Genomic DNA, 5,780 nt, shown 5'->3' with positions numbered 1-5,780 from the left:
TGAACTAAGTATTTTCTGGACAGAAATTGATCAGTATGGACATAATTCTAACTAGAGAGTTTATATTCAAAATAGTATATTAAAATCTTCTAATGAGTTGAAACTCTAAGTAGAAAACTTGCTTCAGTCTCTCGGAGTTCTGAATATTTAAATAAATCTATCTTTCTAACTTCCTCTCTGACCTTTCTGTCAGTCAGCATGCTGTCTAAATTAGAGTCCATTCTTGAACGGAATCTCCGCTGGAAACACATGCTGCACAATGTCATGCCAGAATACTTTTTGTGTTAGACAACTGAACATTTGTACGTAGTCCCGCACTAAACTGTCAACCTCTGCTCAAAAATAAAAGAACAGCAAAAAAAAAAAAAAAAAAAAGAGGAAAAAATGGAAGCGTCATTTCTACTGAGAAACAGTGATATCTGTCAGTATATTTCAGCTAAGGGTGATGTGGAAGGGGTGTGGTTTTTATATGTATGACACATGCTAATAATACACAAGAAATTCTGTAACATGTTTGTCTTTCTGATAATTTCATTAGTTTTGACTCCCTAGCCTCCATTCCATTTAAATAACAAAACCCTTCTGTGTTTATTCCATGTTCCACAAGTGTGTTAAAGAATATCACAGGTGACTACAGGCTCAAGCTGCCCAAGTGCTGTGGACCATGGCAGTGCTGCCTCAGTGACCACCTGTTTGAGTCAATGGCAAAACTCCAGATGGTCTTCCTACCTGGCACACCTTGGTGCCCCATAGGAGTGAATGAACCTTACCCTCAGTGCCAGGGGTGGAGCTAAATCCCCAAATGTCTGAGATTTATTTTCTACCACTATGGCTGCAAAGGGCTTGAAATAGAAATTAAGTAGTAGAAAAATAAAAGGAGCTCTATTTTGGGAACAGCTGGGTAGTGAACTGAGATACTTACCTACTATCTAACTTAGCAATTGAAAATTAATGAAGAGAAATAAGAAACATTAATTTCCTTCAAGAAAAATTGTTTTACATGGCTCTTTTGGCTGCATAAATTCCATGTGGAGTTCTGAATGCTTGCCTCTGGCTTCCAGCATCAGTCAGTGACTCTTTTCAAGTGTCTGCAAGAGTGGGGACACACCCTTCAATGACTCAGACCTCACCTGTGCTCAAGCGCAAACAGCAGCAGATACCTGGGGCTGTGCAAACATGTATTCACACATGACTTCAAATGTAGAAACATCTTTAGAAGTCAGTTTGAAAGAAGCTAGAAGTTGGCAGAAACCACTGCAACCTCCCTTCTCTGTCATCTTTCTCTGTCTCCTGTGACCAACACAATCAGACAAAAAAACGAACAAAACAAAACACAAAAACAACCTCACTACATTGAGTCCATCCTGAATCAATAGTGACAGATTACAGGGTTTCCGATACTGTAAATCTTTACAGGGGCAGAGAACCTCATCCGTCATTCTCAGAGGGGCTGGTGGGTTTGTAACAGAAAATATGAACTTTGAATAGTGTGGGCAATAAGTTTATCTTGGAACAAGTGAATTGATGTACTATAACTCCAGATGGAATCAACATTTTGTTATTCAGTGCTCATAATCATTTTATTGTATTCTTTTCAAAATTCTTTAATGGAGATGTATGCTGTATCACATAAATATACTTATACACAAGGGGGCTTCAAAAAGCTTATGAAAAATCCTATTATATTTTAATTACAAATATAATTAAACAACAGATTTAATATTCTTTTATTTTCTTAGAAGATAGATTTAATTTTAACCTCAGTAGATTAACTGCACACATATATTCTGAGTCCATGTAGTTAAATTTTTCTACTAGCTATGGAGTTGTGCTGAGACTTGGGAATTATACACCTCACAGATTAGGCAAGTGTCTCTGACATGGTGTGATGGGTACCAAGCTAAAAAGATACTTTTACGGAAATACCTAATGGAAATTTCTCAGACTTTCCCCCTAATATAAATCATCATAGGCAAGTTAAAGCAGACATTTAATAATACTTTTGGTGAAATGTAGGAAAATAGGTTAAGCACATTAAACATAGAAGGAGAGCAAATGAACCATGTAAGAAAAAAAATGATGCAAATTTTACTGGTTTCAAATTGGTTTTGTCAGATTTTTATTCTGTGATGCTAACTTAAAGGAACTGATGAAGCCACAGTGAGAATGATGCTTCCGAATTAAGTGTGCACAACTTCCTCTCTCTAATTCTCAAAATGCTGTATTCTTTGAAAGGGCAACGCATCTACCTCAGTTTCACTATTCAGAACGATACATGTATCACTCAAAGAGAATTCTATTTTATATATGAGGGGGTTTCAAAAAGTTCATGGAAAAAATGGAATTAAAGGATAATGGAATTTTTCTATGAACTTTTTAAGTCTTCTGATAGATAGTAACAAATCATTGATGTTTCAGAATTCTAACATGCTATCTTCAACATCATTTCTATCACCAAGCCCATATTTTACAACTATTGATCTTTCCTCTTTGTTCCCAACCTTTGCATTCCAATGTATCTTTTTTTTTTCTTTTTCATGTATTTTTATTTTGATAAAAATTAGTTGCCATTTAGTTGATTTCAAGTCATGATCCAGCCATGTGCTTCAGTGGAGAACTGCTCCATTGGGTTCTCAAGGTCATGACCTTTGGAAGCAGACTGCCAGGATTTTCTTCCTAGGTGTCTTTGGGTGAGCTTGACCCACACCAACTTTTCAGTTACTAGTCACATGCTTAACTTTCTTTATCTAAGCTTAATGTAAGTATTGAGAAGGAAATTTAGAGATTAGAAGAGAGCCTGTATTGTGGGCATGTGTAAACAAATCGGTGTGCAGTGGGCATCTATTGGGTGACAGCTATTATATCTTTTGAGCCTTAAGCTTTACTGACAAACTTTCAGAGATCTCTGCTTTAGGGAACCGCTAAAGTTATACAGCGGTGATATAGTGGGCTATATGCTGGGCTGCTAGCTCCAAGGTTGGCAGTTTGAGCCCACAAGCTGCTCTGCATGAGAAATATGAAGCTTTCTGTTCCTGTAAAGACTTACAGCCTCTGAAACCCTACACAGGGTTTGAAACTAGGAGTTGAAACTGACTGACTCGACAAGGCACACTACTAAGAAGGTGGAAAATGGTGGAAGTCAAGGCCAGATACCCAGGAAGTTAAATTGAGAAACAAAAGCCAAGATTCATTTCATCACCCACACACTTTCCTGAACGGCTAAGTGTGTGCCCAGCGCATCGTCAAGTCTCCGCACGGAACACCATTTTCCAAAGCAGTCTGCAGACCAGCATCTGAGTTACCTGGGAGGTCTGTCCTGAGTGAGGAGCTCCATGTCCTACCTCAGAGTCAATGAATCTGGCTCTGAGTCCGTGAACCTGCACTGTGCCAAGTACCCCACTTTTTCTTCCTCTCCTGTCTGCAGGTCCCTGCCTGACCTGAACACATCTTTATTGTCCACATGGCCAAGTCCAGTATATGTGGAGAAATAATCTGCATCACAGTCATGATCAATCTCCTCTTATGTCCATTTAGTATGGCCCTGAAAACCTGGCACGTCATTAACTATACATTGTATAAGGAGCCCTGGTAGCGTAGTGGTTACGAATTGGGCTGTGATCCGCAAGGTCAGCAGTTCGAAACTACCAGCTGTTCCGTGGGAGAAAGATGAGGCGTTCTGCTCCCGTAAAGATTTACAGCCTCGGAAACCCTGTGCAGGGTCGCTATGAGTCGGAACCGACTCCACGGCACTTAACAACAACGACAACAACGACTCCTTAACACAGAACCGGTTGGTTTTTCCAAAACGCAATTCTTCTCCTTAGTGAAAGCAGCCTGTATTGGCAGTGGAACGGCACTGACATTAACAAGGAGGGCAGTTCTTCTACTTTGTAGTGTAAAGATTCGCTTTGAATGGGGGAGAGTATAATTTGACTTTTCCCCGCCAAATCAGCGACTGAGAACTCAAAGAGACACGCAAGAGCAGGGTAGAAATTACACTCTTTCCATGGAAGTTAAGTCCTACAGCCTGTAAAGAAAGCGTCCAAGTTACACAGGGAAAGCTAGACAGTCAAGTTACACAGGGCAAGCTGACCTCAAGGCTGATCATACCCCTGGGCCTCTTCTTGCTGTGCCCTTCTGAGGGGTCGCTCCACAGGGTCTTCCCGTGAGCTCTACAGTTCCCAAAGCTATGCTGGATAAGCCCCAAGGGAACAAGCCCTGTCCGAAGGAGAGATGTTCCCATAGCATGAAGGCCGTTTTGTAAGGGGCCTGCAGACTGCCTCCTGTCGGGGACAGCGTTGCCTTCCTCTTCAGCAAGAGAACACTGCCCAACAGCACTGTGCTGCTAACCCCTCTTCCTCTGCTGCCTCATGTAGGCAGCGATGGAACCAGTTTTCTCTGCATTTTTCTTGTTCTGGCCAAAATAATCCAGAAATTCACCGCTGGGTCCAATCAAGTACATTATTATTGTATGGTCTACTATGTAATCTTCATCTTCATCCTAGGGACCAGGACTGTAATACATTCTGTAAGCTCTGGACATTTGATCAATCTCTTCTCTTGTGCCAGTCAAGCCAACCAGCTTGGGAGAAAATTCTTTCACATAATTTTCAATGGCTTCTTTGGTGTCCCATTCTGGGTCAATAGTGATGAAAAGTGGAGTTAGATTTGGCAGCGTTTGGAATACTATCTATTTCATACACAACTTGAATCATTTTTTCTAGTTCTTCTGGGCAGACATCCGGGCAATGAGTGAACCCAAAATAAATCAGTACCCACTGGCCCAGGTAGTCCTTGTCAGTTTTTGGTTCTCCAATGTGGGTTGTGAGAGAAAATGGTCCTCCAAGTAAAGGCTTGCCTAAGGATCGCTGCCGTTCTGTCTCCACTTTTCGTCTTTTCTTTCTTGAAATACTTCATTCCAGCCAGTAAAGCTCCTCCAACAGCGAATGTGAGTGCTAAAGACTTCCAGAAAACAGGCCCGGGCTTCAAGGGGCGTATTGGGTCTCTGCGGCCTTTCGAGCTTGGCCCCGAGCACCCTGGTGGTGGAGTAAAGATGCCGTCTTCCCTGGTAACAGCCGGCGAGCCCTGAAGCCTGCCACACTTCTTCAGGACGCGCGCAGAGTGGCCTGAGCACGGCTCTCAAGACCCTGGGGCAAGCTCCAGAGTCTAGGTCAGGGAGACATGAGACGCCAACATGGGCCACCCAGAGACCGCATGATTCTGCGAGTCCCAACCAGTCACCCACCATGAGCTTACAAACCACGCCTTTCCAATACATCTTGATTGCATGTTTGATCAATTTCAGATTGAAGAAGTTGGTAGAATTCTTCTATTTCATCCTCACTGGCTTTAGTGGTTGATGCTTAAATTTGAATAATAGTGGTATTAAACTGGGCTTCCTTGTAGGAGCATGGATATTATTCTATCACAGACAGCATTATACCTCATGAATGATTTGGATATGTTCTTTTTGACAATGAATACAACACCATTCCTCTTAAATTTGTCATTCCCGGCATAGTAAACCATGTGGTTGTCAGATTCAAAATGGCCATTACCAATCCATTTCAGGTCACTAATGCCGCAAGGTCAGCAGTTCGAAACTACCAGCTGTTCTGTGGGAGAAAGATGAGGCTTTCTTCTCTAGTAAAGATTTACAGCCTGGGAAACCCTGTACGGGATCGCTATGAGTCGGAACCAACTCCACGGCACATAACAACAACAACAACAATGCCTAAGATATTGATGATGTTTATGTGTTCTACTTCATTTCTGATAAT

The 5,780-nt window shown here is 41.6% G+C and overlaps 1 pseudogene; it reads right to left on the bottom strand.

Moving 5' to 3' along the window:
- Positions 1–4,345: 4,345 nt before the first annotated feature.
- Positions 4,346–5,278, bottom strand: LOC102838654 (annotated as a pseudogene).
- Between the last annotated feature and the right edge of the window lie 502 nt (positions 5,279–5,780).

This window comes from Chrysochloris asiatica, unplaced genomic scaffold, assembly GCF_000296735.1.
Source record: "Chrysochloris asiatica unplaced genomic scaffold, ChrAsi1.0 scaffold00015, whole genome shotgun sequence".
Lineage (NCBI taxonomy): Eukaryota > Metazoa > Chordata > Mammalia > Afrosoricida > Chrysochloridae > Chrysochloris > Chrysochloris asiatica.
This window is presented reverse-complemented; position numbering and strand designations above follow the sequence as displayed.